Source organism: Triticum dicoccoides, chromosome 4A (genome assembly GCF_002162155.2).
Source record: "Triticum dicoccoides isolate Atlit2015 ecotype Zavitan chromosome 4A, WEW_v2.0, whole genome shotgun sequence".
Taxonomy (NCBI): Eukaryota; Viridiplantae; Streptophyta; class Magnoliopsida; order Poales; family Poaceae; genus Triticum; species Triticum dicoccoides.
Genome location: NC_041386.1, coordinates 714,561,143 through 714,579,804, shown reverse-complemented (window position 1 = coordinate 714,579,804; position 18,662 = coordinate 714,561,143).

Genomic DNA, 18,662 nt, shown 5'->3' with positions numbered 1-18,662 from the left:
AATTCGATAAGAGACATCATGGTACGCACCATATCCAATAGGGTGCAACTATGATGTTCGGACACACCATCACACTATGGTGTTCCACGCGGTATTAATTGTGAAACAATTTCCACAATGTCTTAATTGCGTGCCAAAGCTCGTAACTCAGATACTCATCTCTATGATCATATCATAGACATTTTATCCTCTTGTCACGATGATCTTCAACTTCACTCTGAAATTACTTGAACCATTCAATAATTCAGACTTGTGTTTCATCAAGTAAATATACTCAGTATCTACTCAAATCATCCGTGAAGTAAGAACATAACGATATCCACTGCATGCCTCAGCACTCATTGGACTGCACACATCAAAATGTATTACTTCCAACAAGTTGCTTTCTTGTTCCATCTTACTGAAAACGAGGCTTTCAGTCATCTTGCCCATGTGGTATGATTTGCATGTCTCAAGTGATTCAAAATCAAGTGAGTCCAAAACGGTCCATTTGCATGGAGTTTCTTCATGCATATACACCAATAGACATGGTTCACATGTCTCAAACTTTTCAAAAATGAGTGAGTCCAAAGATCCATCAACATGGAGCTTCTTCATGCCTTTTATACCAATATGACTTACATGGCAGTGCAACAAGTAAGTGGTACTATCATTACTATCTTATATGTTTTGGCATAAAAATGTGTATCACTATGATCGAGATTCAATAAACCATTCCTTTAGGTGCAAGACCATTGAAGGTATTATTCAAAAAAAATAGAATAACCATTATTCTCCTTAAATGAATAACCGTATTGCGATAGACATAACCCAATCATGTCTATGCTCAACGCAAACACCAAATGAGAATTATTCAGGTTTAATACTAATCTTGATGGTAGAGGGAGCGTGCAATGTTTGATCACATCAAACTTGGAAACAGTTCCAACACATATCGTCAGCTCACCTTTAGCTAGTCTCCGTTTATTCCGTAGCTCTTTTATTTTGAGTTACTAACACTTAGCAACCGAACCGGTATCTTAATACCCTGGTGCTACTAGGAGTACTAGTAAAGTACACATTAACATATATATCCAATATACTTCTATCGACCTTGCCAGCCTTCTCATCTACCAAGTATCTAGGGTAATTCTGCTCCAGTGGTTGTTCCCCTTACTACAAAATCACTTAGTCTCGGGTTTGGGTTCAACCTTGGGTTTCTTCACTAGAGCAGCAGCTGATTTGCCATTTCATGAAGTATCCCTTCTTGCCCTTGCCCTTCTTGAAACTAGTGGTTTCACCAACCATCAACAATTGATGCTCCTTCTTGATTTCTACTTTCGCGGTGTCAAACATCGCGAATACCTCAAGGATCATCATATCTATCCCTGATATGTTATAGTTCCTCACGAAATTCTAGCAGCTTGGTGGCAATGACTTTGGAGAAACATCACTATCTCATCTGGAAGATCAACTCCCATTCGATTCAAGTGATTGTTGCACTCAGACAATCTGGGCTCAAGCTCAACGATTGAGCTTTTCTCCCTTAGTTTGCCGGCTAAGAAAATCGTTGGAGGTCTTATACCTCTTGACGTGGGCACGAGCCTGAAATCCCAATTTCTACCCTCGAATCATATCATATGTTCCGCGACGTTTTGAAAAACGTCTTTGGTGCCTCAACTCTAAACCGTTTAACTGAACTATCACGTAGTTATCAAAACGTGTATGTCCGATGTTCGCAACATCCACAGACAACGTTTGGGGTTCAGCACACTGAGTGGTGCATTAAGGACATGAGCTTTCTACTGTCCGCATAATCGCTAGTGTCAACTTTCAACTATATTTTCTCTAGGAACATATCTAAAACAGTAGAACTAAAGCGCGAGCTATGACATAATTTGCAAAGGGCTTTTGACTATGTTCAGGATAATTAAGTTCATCTAATGAACTCCCACTCAGATAGGCATCCCTCTAGTCATCTAAGTGTTTACATGATCCGAGTCAACTAGGCCGTGTCCAATCATCACGTGAGACGGACTAGTCATCATCGGTGAACATCTTCATGTTGATCGTATCCTTCATACGACTCATGCTCGACCTTTCGGCCTCTTGTGTTCCGAGGCCATGTATGTACATGCTAGGCTCGTCAAGTTAACCTAAGTGTTTCACATGTGTAAATCTGGCTTACACCCGTTGTATGTGAACGTAAGAATCTATCACACCCGATCATAACATGGTGCTTCAAAACGACGAACTTTCGCAACGGTGCACAGTTAGGGGGAACACTTTCTTGAAATTTTAATGAGGGATCATCTTATTTACTACCGTCGTTCTAAGCAAATAAGATGCATAAACATGATAAACATCACATGCAATCAAAAAGTGACATGATATGGCCAATATCATTTTGCTCCTTTTGATCTCCATCTTCGGGGCTCCATGATCATCATCGTCACCGGCATGACACCATGATCTCCATCATCATGATCTCCATCATCGTGTCTCCATGAAGTTGTCTCGCCAACTTATTACTTATACTATTATGGCTACCGGTTAGCAATAAAGTAAAGTAATTCCATGGCGTTGTTCAATGACACGCAGGTCATACAATAAATAAAGACAACTCCTATGGCTCCTGCCGGTTGTCATACTCATCGACATGCAAGTCGTGATTCCTATTACAAGAACATGATCAATCTCATACATCACATATCATTCATCACATTCTTCATGGCCATATCACATCACATAGCATACCCTGCAAAGACAAGTTAGACGTCCTCTAATTGTTGTTTGCATGTTTTACGTGGCTGCTATAGGTTTCTAGCAAGAATATTTCTTACCTACGCAAAAACCACAACGTGATATGTCAATTGCTATTTACCCTTCATAAGGACCCTTTTTATCGAATCCGATCCTACTAAAGTGGGAGAGACTGGCACCCGCTAGCCACCTTATGCAACAAGTGCATGTCAGTCGGTGGAACATGTCTCACATAAGTGTACGTGTAAGGTCGGTCCGGGCCGCTTCATCCCACAATGCCGCCGAATCAAGATTGGACTAGTAACGGTAAGCATATTGAACAAAATCAATGCCCACAACTACTTTGTGTTATACTCGTGCAAAGAATCTACGCAATAAACCTAGCTCATGATGCCACTGTTGGGGAACGTAGCAGAAATTCAAAATTTTCCTACGTGTCACCAAGATCAATCTATGGAGTAATCTAGCAACGAGGGGAAGGAGAGTGCATCTACATACCCTTGTAGATCGCTAAGCGGAAGCATTCAAGAGAACGGGGTTGAAGAAGTCGTACTCGTCGTGATCCAAATCACCGGAGATCCTGGTGCTGAATGGACGGCACCTCCGTGTTCAACACATGTACAGCCCGATGGCATCTCCCATGCCTTGATCCAGCAAGGAGAGAGGGAGAGGTTGAGGAAGACTCCATCCAGCAGCAGCACAACAGCGTGGTGGTGGTGGAGGAGCATGGAAATCCTGCAGGGCTTCGCCAAGCACCGCGGGAGAGGAGGAGGAAGAGAGGTAGGGCTGCGCCAAGAGGGAGAAAAACTCATGTGTTGGGCAGCCCCTAGACCTCAACTATATATAGGGGAAGGGGAGGGGGATGCGCCCCCTCTAGGGTTCCCTCCCCAAGGGTGGCGGCAGCCCCCAGATCCCATCTGGGTGGCGGCCAGAGGGGGAGAGAGGGGAGGCACACCTGGGGTGGGCCTTAGAGCCCATCTGCCCTAGGGTTTGCCCCCTCCCACTCTTCCCTGCGCGTTAGGCCTTGGTGGGGGGGCGCACCAGCCCACCTGGGGCTGGTCCCCTCCCATACTTGGCCTATGCTGCCCTCCGGGGATGGTGGCCCCACTTGGTGGACCCCCGGGACCCTCCCGGTGGTCCCGGTACGTTACCGATAAAACCCGAAACTTTTCCGGTGACCAAAACAGAACTTCCCATATATAAATCTTTACCTCTGGACCATTCTGGAACTCCTCTTGACGTCCGGGATCTCATCTGGGACTCCGAACAACATTTGGTAACCACATACAAACTTCCTTTATAACCCTAGCGTCATCAAACCTTAAGTGTGTAGACCCTACGGGTTCGGGAACCATGCAGACATGACCGAGACGTTCTCCGGTCAATAACCAACAGCAGGATTTGGATACCCATGTTGTCTCCCACATGTTCCACGATGATCTCATCGGATGAACCACGATGTCAAGGACTCAATCGATCCCGTATACAATTCCCTTTGTCTAGCGGTATTGTACTTGCCCGAGATTCGATCGTCGGTATACCGATACCTTGTTCAATCTCGTTACCGGTAAGTCTCTTTACTCGTTCCGTAACACATCATCCCGCGATCAACTCTTTGATCACATTGTGCACATTATGATGATGTCCTACCGAGTGGGCCCAGAGATACCTCTCCGTCACACGGAGTGACAAATCCCAGTCTCGATTCGTGCCAACCCAACAGACACTTTCGGAGATACCTGTAGTGCACCTTTATAGCCACCCAGTTATGTTGTGACGTTTGGTACACCCAAAGCATTCCTACGGTATCCGGGAGTTGCACAATCTCATGGTCTAAGAAAATGATACTTGACATTAGAAAAGCTTTAGCATATGAACTACACGATCTTTGTGCTAGGCTTAGGATTGGGTCTTGTCCATCACATCATTCTTCTAATGATGTGATCCCGTTATCAACGACATCCAATGTCCATGGTCAGGAAACCGTAACCATCTGTTGATCAACGAGCTAGTCAACTAGAGGCTTACTAGGGACATGGTGTTGTCTATGTACCCACACATGTATCTGAGTTTCCTATCAATATAAACGATTATCATGAACAAGGAAATATAATAATAATAATAACTAATTTATTATTGTCTCTAGGGCATATTTCCAACAGTCCTTACTTGTATGATTTAGATAGATACTTGTGTAGTTTTCTTACTTATTATTGTTTGTTATTATATAGTGTGATGGTTTCGGTATCCACCTCCGTCGGCCCTCGTCCTGTCTATGATTCAGATGTGGTATATATATTTTCTTTTAAAACTATTAGGAGGTTAAATTTAGTTGAAGAAGAAAACAGTTACTTGAAGGAAAAATTGAAAAAAATTGAGGAGGAGAAGTTGATATTGGAGTTGCATGTTGTGGATGTCGTCGATGATCACAAGATCAAGATGGATGCAATGTGCTTGAAGATTAGAAAGATTAGAAAATATGCCATTCAGACTGAGGCTTGGTGTCATTATGCCGTTGGATCAATTGTTACCTTGGTTGCGGTTATGATCGCATTTGTTGTTGCATTGAAATGTTTTACATAGTTTCAATGTATGGTCTAATTAGATGCTCTGGAGAGCTATATGTTGTTCAATGAGAACTATGTATGTACTTTGGTTTTAATGTGATGATGAACTTCTATTAATTTGGTCATTTATCTATTCATGATGTAAGCAGAGATGAGCCGACAATGGATGTACGGTAACAGACGCACCTCCGAGTACATTAAGGGCGTGACTAATTTTCTCGTAGTGGCTGAGGCAAACAAGCATAATGGTTTTATGTGTTGTCCATGCCCTATATGTGGGAATACGAGGTCTTGCTCTGACTCGAAAACCCTTCACACCCACCTTATTTATAAGGGTTTCATGCCATACTATAACGTTTGGACCAAGCACAGAGAAAGAGGGGTTATTATGGAAGACAGCAAAGAAGAAGAAGATGATGACAACTATGTGCCCCATGAATACGGTGATGCTACAATGGGTGAAGCTGAAGATGCTGTGACGGGGGAAGCTAAAGATCAAGAGGAACCAAATGATGTGCCCGATGATGATCTTCGCCGGGTCATTGTTGATGCAAAGAGACAATGCGAAAGTGAAAAGGATAAGATGAAGTTCGATCGCATGTTAGGGGATCACAAAAAAGGTTGTACCCTAATTGCGAAGATGGCAACACAAAGCTCGGTACCGTACTAGAATTGCTGCAGTGAAAGACAGAGAATGGTGTGCTCGACAAAGGATTTGAGAAGCTACTGAAAATATTGAATAAGATTGTTTGGTAGCAAAGGCTTTGCTGAGCCGCAGCCCGCAGGCGTTGTGGTCAACCAGCCTGCCCCTTCGCGTGGTCGATCTGTGCTCTATACTCTATAGTTATGGCCAGCACCGCCGGTGAGTCGGGAGCCAACACTGCCCTGTTGTAAGGTGAGGTCCAGTCCTCACCTCTCGTGTCTGGGTACTACGCATCCTCTGAGGAGTCGGAGGGCTACATCACGGGCCCAGAGGAAGAGGAGAGCTCCCGCGCGGTGGTGGCTCTCCTACACAGCCCGCTGAAGCGACGACAGGAGCTGTGTGGCCCATGTGGCCCATTGGCATTCGGGTCGGCATCGGAGAAGGGGTTGCACGGGTTCTTCTGTGCCTGGGCTTACGGCTCGCCCATGCAGTTCTTCGCCTTCTTCGACGGCCACGGCAACCCCAAGCCAATCTCCCCTCTCCTCACCTAGTCACTGCTTCACTTGGCCAGACTATGCCACCTTCCACGCCATATCCAGGTCGAGTGCTCAACACATGTGCAACCTACGTTACACATTTGATTTGCTTGGTACGTGGGGATGCAGTTGTCAGTCCTGTGCAGGAACAGATACACGCCATCTTGGTGGAGGAGCTCGCCGGCCCGAAAAATGACGAAGAGGCAGAGTGTCAAGCGCAGGATGGGGCTGTCGGAATCGGGATGGCTCGTCGTGGGGTGCACTTCCGTGTACAAGATGAACAATTATCAAATATGTGTTGAACACATTTTCAAATATCTGTTCACCTTTTCAAGCACATGATGAAAACTTGTTTGAATAGACGGTGAATATATTTTTTCATATACACGATGAACCTTTTTTTATCCGAGTGTGGTGCAAAAACAATTCATGCCAGAACTTTTTTTCTTCATCCTCCAGCCTTCCTCGTCTTGTGCCCTTTATCGCGTCCACTTCTTTCTTTCCTCTCTCTACCTATACACGGTCTCTCTTCCAAGACAGGTTACTTTGTAGGGGAAGCTACACGCGTTATACTCAACCTTCTCCTTCGTGCGATAGCCAATAAGCTATCCATTTATATTAGACGCTCTCTGAGTAGCTAGCAATCAAAACGGCTTAAACCTTCATTTAACAGATGACACCACTTATATATATGGTGGTCTGCAAACAACCGGCAACGTAACCCAATTATATGTATAGAGTCTGGATGTACTGTTAACAAGTCGATCTTCTGTGATCTTGTCGAGCACGACGAGGCCCCATCAGTCGTGACGGATCAGGTTCTTAGGAGTCGTCTCACGTCTGCTTTGGTAGTTGACTGAGAAGCAGCGACGGCGCATATATATGGCACTAGCCGGAGCTCTAGGATCTTGAACAAAACAGGATCTAGCTAGCTAAGGCGCATACATACTCACCGGAAAGTAGCTGCCGAGGGCGCATAAATACTCACCGGTCAGTAGTTGCGGAGGTGACGAGGGGTGCTCCAACGCTTCCCTGGTGGCGACGTTCTCCAAGGCTGCCCTTGCGGCGAGGTCCTGCGCCTGTATGAGTGTGCGGGACCCGGGCTCTGGCGAGCTGAACTTGGCGGCGCCGACCGCAACGGTGGAATGGAACCTTGACGCGTGGTCAGGACCCAAGCGCCGGTCGGTATAGGCCGGCGTCGCCCACCGCCGCTGCTGGCACATGTTGTTCAGACTAAGCTTGTACATCGTCAATCCCGTCGCGTAGGAGCGGGCTGGATCATAAACATGAAACGGGAATTGAAACTGGGAAGGGAAGGGTTTCCTCGGGGCTTCGATCTGATCTGCGTGCAGCTGCATTCTGGCCGGCGTCGTGTGCACTAATTGGATGCGCCAGCCAACACTACCGTGTTTCTTTCTTTCTTTGGATTTTAGAAGTTTGCTGACAGCTTTGCAGAGGGTGCCGTTCACTGTTGAATCGCATGTTGCACGTTGTCAATACCAACTAATGTCGTAAGGCTGCTCGTAATGTTAGTATCATAGGTAGTATCATGCATGCCAACTAAGTAAATTTGATGAGATGACATAAAATTAAATAAAGAAAGAGATGCTTGAGTATCATATCATGATACCGTATCATATTAAATGATGTGCTACTTTATGCTTTCCTTTTAACACTTCCAAATACGCACCAAAGTCCAGCTCGAGAAATTTTAATATTTCGAGATTTTCAATAGACATGGATTTTGTTTGCGGCATGGTTCATCACACGCACCCATTATGAATAGTAAATTAAAAAAAAACTTTGGGGGGGATACAAGTCATACTACTTACCAGCATGTCATACTTTGGTTTGGCGGTATAGTTGGATGAAGCGGCCCGGACCGACATTACGCGTACGTTTAAGCGAGACTGGTTCTAACGACGTGCTTTGCACACAGGTGGCTAGCGAATGTCTGTTTCTCCAACTTTAGTTGAACCGAGTGTGGCTACGCCCGGTCCTTGCGAAGGTTAAAACAACACTAACTTGACGAACTATCGTTGTGGTTTTGATGCGTAGGTAAGAACGGTTCTTGCTCAGCCCGTAGCAGCCACGTAAAATTTGGAACAACAAAGTAGAGGACGTCTAACTTGTTTTTGTAGGGCATGTTGTGATGTGATATGGTCAAGACGTGATGCTATATTTTATTGTATGAGATGATCATGTTTTGTAACCGAAGTTATCGGCAACTGGCAGGAGCCATATTGGTTGTCGCTTTATTGTAGGCAATGCAATCGCCCTATAATGCTTTACTTTATCACTAAGCGGTAGCGATAGTTGTAGAAGCATAAGATTGGCGAGACGACAACGATGCTACGATGGAGATCAAGGTGTCCCGCCGATGACGATGGTGATTACGACGGTGCTTCGAAGATGGAGATCACAAACACAAGATGATGATGGCCATATGATATCACTTATAATGATTGCATGTGATGTTTATCCTTTATGCATCTTATCTTGCTTTGATTGACGGTAGCATTTTAAGATGATCTCTCACTAATTATCAAGAAGTGTTCTCCCTGAGTATGCACCGTTGCGAAAGTTCTTCGTGCTGAGACACCATGTGATGATCGGGTGTGATAGGCTCTACGTTCAAATACAATGGGTGCAAAACAGTTGCACACGCGGAATACTCAGGTTAAACTTAGTGATGTTCACATATATGAGCCTAGCATATACAGATATGGCCTCGGAACACGGAAACCGAAAGGTCGAGCGTGAATCATATAGTAGATATGATCAACATAGTGATGTTCACCATTGAAAACTACTCCATCTCACATGATGATCGAACATGGTTTAGTTGATTTGGATCACGTGATCACTTAGATGACTAGAGAGATGTCTGTCTAAGTGGGAGTTCTTAAGTAATATGATTAATTGAACTTAAATTTATCATGAACTTAGTCCTGGTAGTATTTTGCAAATTATGTTGTAGATCAATAGCTCACGTTGTTGCTTTTATATGTTTATTTTTGATATGTTCCTAGAGAAAAATTGCGTTGAAAGATGTTAGTAGCAATGATGCGGATTGAATCTGTGATCTGAGGTTTGTCCTCATTACTGCACAGAAGAATTATGTCCTTAATGCACCGCTAGGTGAAAGACCTATTGCAGGAGCAGATGCAGACGTTATGAATGTTTGGCTAGCTCAATATGATGACTACTTGATAGTTTTGTGCACCATGCTTTATGGCTTAGAACCGGGACTACAAAAACGTTTTTGAAACGTTACGGAACATATGAGATGTTCCATGAGATGAAATTGATATTTAAGACTCATGCCCGTGGCAAGAGGTATGAGACCTCCGACAAATACTTCACCTAAAAGATGGAGGAGAATTGCTCAACTAGTGAGCAAGTGCTTAGATTGTCTGAGTACTACAATCGCTTGAATCAAGTGGGAGTTAATCTTCCAGATAAGATAGTGATTGGCAGAGTTCTCTAGTCACCATCACCAAGTTACTGGAACTTCGTGATGAACTATAATGCAAGGATGACGAAAACGATTCCCGAGCTCTTCGTGATGCTAAAATCGACGAAGGTAGAAATCAAGAAAAGAGCATCAAGTGTTGATGATTGACAAGACCACTAGTTTCAAGAAAAGCGCAAAGGAAAAGAAAGGGAACTTCAAGTAGAATGGCAAGCAAGTTGTCACTCCCGCGATGAAGCCAAAGCTGGACCAAAGCCTGAAACTGAGTGATTATACTGCAAAGGAAATGGTCACTACAAAGCGGAAATTCCCTGAATATTTGGTGGATAAGAAGGATGGCAAACTGAACAAGGGTATATTTGATATACAGGTTATTGATGTGTACCTTACTAGTGTTTAGAGTAACCCCTGAGTCTTTGATACTTGTTCGGTTGCTAAGATTAGTAACTCGAAATAGGAGTTATAGAATAAACAGAAACTAGTTGAGGGTGAAGTAACGATGTGTGTTGGAAGTGCTTCCAAGATTGATATGATCATCATCGCACACTCCCTATACTTTTGGGATTAGTGTTGAACCTAAATAAATGTTATTTGGCGTTTGCGTTGAGCAAGAATATGATTTGATCATGTTTATTGCAATATGGTTATTCATTTAAAATCAGAAAATAATTGTTGATCTGTTTAAATGAATAAAAACTTTGATGGTCATACACCCAATGAAAATAGTTTGTTGGATCTCGATCATAGTGATACACATATTCATAATATTGATGCCAAAAGATGCAAAGTTGATAATGATAGTGCAACTTATTTGTGGCAGTGTCGTTTGGGTCACATCAGTGTAAAGCGCATGAAGAAACTCCATAAAGATGGATTTTTTGAATCTCTTGGTTATGAATCATTTGATGCTTGCGAACCGTGCCTTTTGGGCAAGATGACTAAAACTCCGTTCTCCGGAACAATGGAACGAGCTAGTGACTTATTGGAAATAATACATAACGATGTATGCGGTCCAATGAGTGTTGATGCTCGTGGCGGGTATCGTTATTTTCTAACCTTCACAAGATGAATTGAGCAGATATGAGTATATCTACTTAATGAAGCACAAGTCTGAAACATTTGAAAAGTTCAAATAATTTCAGAGTGAAGTGGAGAATCATCGTAACAAGAAAATAAAATTTCTGCAATTTGATCGCGGAGACTAATATTTGAGTTACGAGTTTGGTCTTCAATTAAAACAATGTGGAATAGTTTCACAAACTCATGCCACCTGGAACACCATAGCTTAATGGTGTATCCGAACGTCATAACAGTACTTTATTGGATATAATGCAATCTATGATGTCTCTTATCGGTTTACCACTATCGTTTTGGCGTTATGCATTAGAGACATCTCCATTCACATTTAAATAGGGCACCATCTAAATCCGTTGAGATGACACCGTATGAACTATGGTTTAGCAGTAAACCTAAGCTGTCGTTTCTTCAAGTTTGGAGTTGCGATGCTTATATGAAAAAGGTTTTCAACCTGATAAGCTCGAACCCAAATTGGAGAAGTGCGTCTTCATAGAATACCCAAAGGAAACTGTTGGGTACACCTTCTATCACAGATTCGAAGGCAAAACATTGATTGCTAAGAATGGATCCTTTGTAGAGAAGGAGTTTCTCTCGAAATAAGTGAGTGGGAGGAAAGTAGAACTTGATGAGGTAATTGTACCTTCTCCCAAATTGGAAAGTTGTTCATCACAGAAATTAGTTCCAATGATTGCTACACCGATTAGCGAGGAAGCTAATGATGATGATCATGAAACTTCAAATCAAGTTACAACAGAACCTCGTAGGTATTCCAGAGTACGGTCCGCGCCAATGTGTTACCGTAATCCTATTCAGGAAGTCATGTTACTAGATCATGATAAACCTACAAACTATGAGGAAGCGATGATGAGCCCAGATTCCGCAAAATGGTTTGAGGCCGTGAAATCTGAGATGGGATCCATATACGAGAACAAAAGTGTGGACTTTGATTGACTTGCCCGATGATCGGCAAGCCATAGAAAATAAATGGATCTTCAAGAGGAAGACGGACGTTGATAGTAGTGTTACTATCTACAAAGCTAGATTTGTCGAAAAAGGTTTTTGACAAAGTTCAAGATGTTGACTACGATGAGTTTTTTCTCACTCGTATCAATGCTTAAAGTCTGTCCGAATCATGTTAGCAATTGCCACATTTTATGAAATCTGGCAAAAGGATGTCAAAACTGCATTCTTTAATGGATTTATTAAAGAAGAGTTGTATATGATGCAACCAGAAGGTTTTATCGATCCAAAAGGTGCTAACAAAGTGTGCAAGCTCCAGCGATCCATTTATGGACGGGTGCAAGCATCTCGGAGTTGGAATAAACGCTTTGATAGTGTGATCAAAGCATATGGTTTTATACAAACTTTTGGAGAAGCCTATATTTACAAGAAAGTGAGTGGGAGCTCTGTAGCATTTCTGATATTATATGTAGATGACATATTGTTGATTGGAAATGATATAGAATTTCTGGATAGCATAAAGGGATACCTGAATAAGAGTTTTTCTATGAAAGACCTTGGAGAAGCTGCTTATATATTGAGCATCAAGATCTATTGAGATAGATCAAGACGCTTAATTGGACTTTCACAAAGCATATACCTTGGTAAAGTTTTGAAGAAGTTCAAAATGGATCAGTCAAAGAAAGGGTTCTTGCCTGTATTACAAGGTATAAAGTTGAGCAAGACTCAAAGCCTAACCACGGCAGAAAATAGAAATAGGTTCTATAAAGTATGTTGTGCTATGTACCAGACCTATTGTGTACCCTGCCCTGAGTTTGGCAAGGGAGTACAATTTTGATCTAGGAGTAGATCACTGGACAATGGTCAAAATTATCCTTAGTGAGGACTAAGGAAATATTTCTTGATTATTGAGGTGATAAAAGAGCTCGTCGTAAAGAGTTACATCGATGCAAGCTTTTACACCAATCCAGATGACTCTAAGTCTCAAATCTGGATACATATTGAAAGTGGGAGCAATTAGCTAGAGTAGCTCCGTGCAGAGCATTGTAGACATAGAATATTTGCAAAATGCCTACGGCTCTAAATGTGACAGACACGTTGACTAAACTTCTCTCATGAGCAAAACATGATCACACCTTAGTACTCTTTGGGTGTTAATCACATAGCGATGTGAACTAGATTATTGACTAGTAAACCCTTTGGGTGTTGGTCACATGATGATGTGAACTATGGGTGTTAATCACATACATATGTGAATATTGGTGTTAAATCACATGGTGATGTGAACTAGATTATTGACTCTAGTGCAACTGGGAGACTGATGGAAATATGCCCTAGAGACAATAATAAAGTTATTATTTATATCCTTAAATTCATGATACATGATTATTATTCATGCTAGAATTGTATTAACTGAAAACTTAGTACATGTGTGAATACATAGACAAAACATATAGTCCCTGGTATGCCTCTACTTGACTAGCTCGTTAATCAAAGATGGTTATGTTTCCTAACCATAGGCATGTGTTGTCATTTGATGAACGAGATCAAATCATTAGGAGAATGATGTGATGGACATGACCCATCCGTTAGCTTAGCATTATGATCGTGTCTGTTTCATTGCTACTGCTTTCTTCGTGACTTATACAAGTTCCTCAGACTATCAGATTATGCAACTCCCGAATACCGGAGGAGCACTTTGTGTGCTACCAAACGCCACAACGTAAAGGGTGATTATAAAGGTGCTCTACAGGTGTCTCCGAAGGTGTTTGTTGGGTTGGCATAGATCGAGATTAGGATTTGTCACTCCGTGTTTCGGAGAGGTATCTCTGGGCCCTCTCGGTAATACTCATCACTATAAGCCTTGCAAGCATTGTGACTAATGAGTTAGTTGCGGGATGAAGTATTACGGAACGAGTAAAGAGACTTGCCGGTAACGAGATTGAACTAGGTATTGAGATACCGACGATCGAATCTCGGGCAAGTAACAAACCGATGACAAAGGGAACAACGTATGTTGTTATGCGGTTCGACCGATAAAGATCTTCGTAGAATATGTAGGAACCAATATGGGTATCCAGGTTCCGCTATTGGTTATTGACCAGAGAGGTGTCTCGGTCATGTCTACATAGTTCTCGAACCCGTAGGGTCCGCGCGCTTAACGTTCGTTGACGATATAATATTATATGAGTTATGTATGTTGGTGACTGAATGTTGTTCGGAGTCCTGGATGAGATCACGGACATGACGAGGAGCTCCGGAATGGTCCGCAGGTAAAGATTCATATATTGGATGATATGGTTAGGCCAAGGGGTCAGGCCCACGGGGCGATAAGTCAGTGCAAAAGGAGTTTTGCGGAGGCCAGGGGGCCAAATGCCGGAGACCTTGACATTTGGGCCAGATGCCAAGGATTGTGGTGTTTGGTCCTGGAGTCCGAGTGGGACTCTTGCCTTTCGGGCAAAACCGACTTTGAGGAGGCTTTTGCTCCAAGTTTTGACCCCAGGGCTCAACATATAAATAGAGGGGCATGTCTAGCACCAAAGACACATCAAGAAACCCCAAGCCGTGTGCCGGCAACCCCGTCCCGTCTAGTTTATCCTCTGTAATAGTTTCCGTAGTGCATAGGCGAAGCCCTGCGGAGATTGTTCTTCACCAACAACGTCACCACGCCGTCGTGCTGCCGGAACTCATCTACTACTTCGCCCGTCTTGCTGGATCAAGAAGGCGAGGACGCCATCGAGCTGAACGTGTGCTGAACGCGAAGGTGCCGTACGTTCGGTACTTGATCGGGGCGGATCGTGAAGGTGTACGACTACATCAACCACGTTGATAAATGCTTCCGCTTAGCGATCTTCAAGGGTATGAAGATACACTCCCCCTCTCGTTGCTATGCATCACATATATAGATCTTGCGTGATCGTAGATTTTTTTTAAAATTACCGCGTTCCCCAACACTTCTTTTAAACCATCGCCATGTCAAGCTGAGCTCATCATACTCGAACACTCGCTCCACGTCCTCCTTGGTCACGGCGTCCATCTCGTAGTCCGATGCCTTGTAGCCGTCGGTTGAGGAGCTTGATGCTAAAATACAACTTGTTCGGCACACTGTGGAATATAGCATGTGGCGGTGGGGTTGCAAATTTGTTGGGGAGAGGTCTAAGAGATGGAGGTGGAATGGAGACAAGGGGACGACGGCGGGGTCTTGAAATGAGATGCGGAGGAGATAGGGTTGGGCGGCAGCGAAGGCAGCACTGGAACCATGCTTCACTCTCTCTCCCCGCATGGAACAGAGCTAGGTGGCAAGTGACGAGCGCCCGAGGGTGCTCGCAACATGTAAATTGGCCCATATGTTACCAAATACATGTGACAGGCCACGAGCGTGGTTTTACCCTTCACTATTAAGTGGGTGACTATTGTTAAATTTGACACTACATGAAATTTTTTCAAAATTTAAGCAATCACAATTTGACATTTTTTCGTAGGTAGTACGCGACAATTAGATATGACCCAGAAACATTACGTATACCAGTAGAACTCCCGTGCGTTGCTACGGGCTACAATACATATAAATGAATCAAACAAATGATTAAGGTTGTCTCCAGGGTCGAAGCTCATTTCTTCCTCATACGTTTGGGCGTGTCCAGGCATCAAATGGGCGCCGAACAGGCTCCCAAAATTCAACCGTCCGACAGTTCAGGCTCCCTGGATCCAGACCATATGTAGAGGAGAAATATGGTTGTCTAGACTATTCACCATGTTATCTCAAACATGCGGGCCCAATACAAAAACCCCATCCGACGACACACCCTTGCCTTTTCCTGCCACACTCTCCCCTTCCCACTTGATTTTCGTCATAGTGAAATATTTCTAGCTGGAGCCCTGTCCTTTAAACCGGATGACGCCCACCTCACGTTGTCCATTGCGCTCTATGTTCTTCACCCTTTAAAACCTGATGACGCCCACCTCACATTCGACATGGTGCCCTATGTTCTTCACCCTTTAAAACGGGATGACGCCCACCTCACCTTCAACATGGTGCCCTCTGTTCTTCACCCTGCCAGCCACCCCGCTCTCCGCCCTGATCCTCTCTCCCGTGTTTGTGCTGATCCACCACCGCCATAAGGGGGAGGAGGTGTGCGCCGCCCGTGATGCCCCCCGAACCAAGAAGGCAGTTCTAATGTCTCTTGAGCCACGAACTTTTTTTATGTTTGCTGTTGGGATACAAAATGTAGTTAATTGCCCATGAGTTGCGATGATGCCGTAAATACTACCAGTGAAATAAATTTACTTGTAGCAAATCACTATGGAGAAGAGGCAAGAAAAGATCATGTCAAGTTTACAACTGCAAAATAAACCATTTGCATTGAAGATGTAATAACTCACGGCCGCGTAACATGAACACATTATAATTTGGATGGAGTATATGATATAACAAGAACATCCATGTTTTTCAAAATTTGCAGCAATCCATGGCAAGGGATAAGAGCTACCCCCAACGTTAAAATTTTGTAGGTATGATTATATCTCTACCCCCGTAACATGGTCCATTGAGAAGAGCAATCACTAGATAACCTTTTTCTTGCCAAGCAGCTTTGGAGAACTACCACGAAATTCTGCCCTCAGAATGCACGATGGAGAAGAGTAAATTCATCAAAACCCCTACCTAGATAAATTAGAAATTTGAGCGACAAAACGGCCATGGAAAAAAATTATTTCAATGATTGCGAACAGTTGATCAGAGGGCACGCCCAACAGTGGTCAGACTAAGGTCTCAGCAGTGCACAGATTACCGGCCAGAAAAATAGCAGCAACACACCATGGACAACGACAGTCAAGAATGGCATCTCCTTCGGCCATACAGTGGTCTATACTCTTTGAAATCCTGGAAGAACAAGAACCCTTGCAAATTTGGAATCGAGGGTAAACAACATAACAAAAGAGTTCAGAAATATAAAGCAGAAAATTCAATAGTCAGTACAAAAAAAGGTCTTTGTATCATAAACTCTATAAATCCAAATCGCTAGGGAAATCCACCGCTCGACTACTCCTGCAAGGATGTCTCGCATGCTACACCTCTTACTTCTAAACACAAGAACAACTCAACATACGTATGTGCTGAATGAAAAGATCCTCATGAAAAGTTAAAATATTCTATCAAGGTTTACCTGTTACTACATCCTTCTTAAATGTCAATCCTTGCATAGAATATTCAGGTTCTAACAACATGTTGTATCATGCAGAAATCACATTCTTCATGAGAGACGCCCCTCACAATGGAAAATCCATGTCATGGCAGAAATTACAGGTTGCCTTGATGAGAATATACTAATGGTCAAATTGGGCATCACCTTCATCGTAGTTGAAGCCTTTACTGTCATTCCTCATATTGTGCACCATCTCCTACGATTCTGCTTTCAGCACTCCATTCGCCCCTTCCACGCAATGCAACCATAACCATATGCAGCCAGACCCTTTGATAGGTCCATAGACCTCGGTTACACTGCAAGAAAAACAATGTCGACATTTCTGAATTCCACATAAGTGCTAAAAAGTTAGCAAGGCGGAATGAAAGTTTTCTACGATTTTACTCATTGCATTTATGCAACTGTTTTTTTTTCTCTACAGGATGTAGGATACACACTCAGATATAAGATGTTAATGCACTTTCAAGATCTATTTATGTATTGGAGGCAGGAAATGTAGAACTTTGATATTTTGTATTGCAAATGACAATAAAAAATAAGCCAGGATGAATCAACTAAAATAATTGGACAGAATCATCTTCAATATTGTTCAAAGGAGAGAAAGAAAATAGAAAGCCTTCAATCAAAATTTGGTAGTCAACAACCATTGTACAAATTTCAGTTCTACAAAGTACAATGATTCATTTTGCATAAAGCAAGATGGCAACATTCTAGAAACAGAGATGCGTTCGTGTTCATCTAAAGTACAGTTGGCATAATTTTTTCATCCTGCAACTACATTCTTTTGATACTTTCGTGGGCACTATAATCTAAAAACTGTAGGATTCAAGGGCAAGCCTACTCGATCCTCTAATTCCCCCCAAATTTGCAAACATTGCTAACATAGTGAATCAGCTTCCACCTAATCAGATCAGTTTTAAACCCATCAAATAGATCCACAAATGGAAAGGATGTGAGCAATTGAACATACGCCGAGACAATTTAATAAGGATCAAGAAATATGGAGAAGGGAGTAGGAGGTGTAGTGTCTCGGGTTCCCTCCATCCATGGCGGAGGATGTGCCGGAGCGGGGACGACGGTGAGGCTTTCCGGTGCGTGCTGCCGGATGGAGGAGGTGGCTAGGCCGTGCCAGAGGTGCCCCAAGCCCGAGGGCCCCGTCGTTGCCACCCGCCATGCCAAGGGCGATGGCCAGGGCAGCAACAGCACCGCAGGTGCCGCGCCGAGACACGCTGCGCTTGGCGAAGTAGACAGGGAGGTCGCCGGCGATTCTTTCAGACCTCGACGCCACTAATGAGGGTGGCGTTCCCCTCCGGTAGCGACGCAACGCTGTCAGTGGTGAGAAGGCGCGACCACGCCAACCGCCCTCGTTCCTCTTGGCGCCACCACTCACAGACAGAGAGATATGAGAATGGAAGGACTTCCATGGGAGAGAAGAGAGGATGCGTTCAGGGGCGGAGC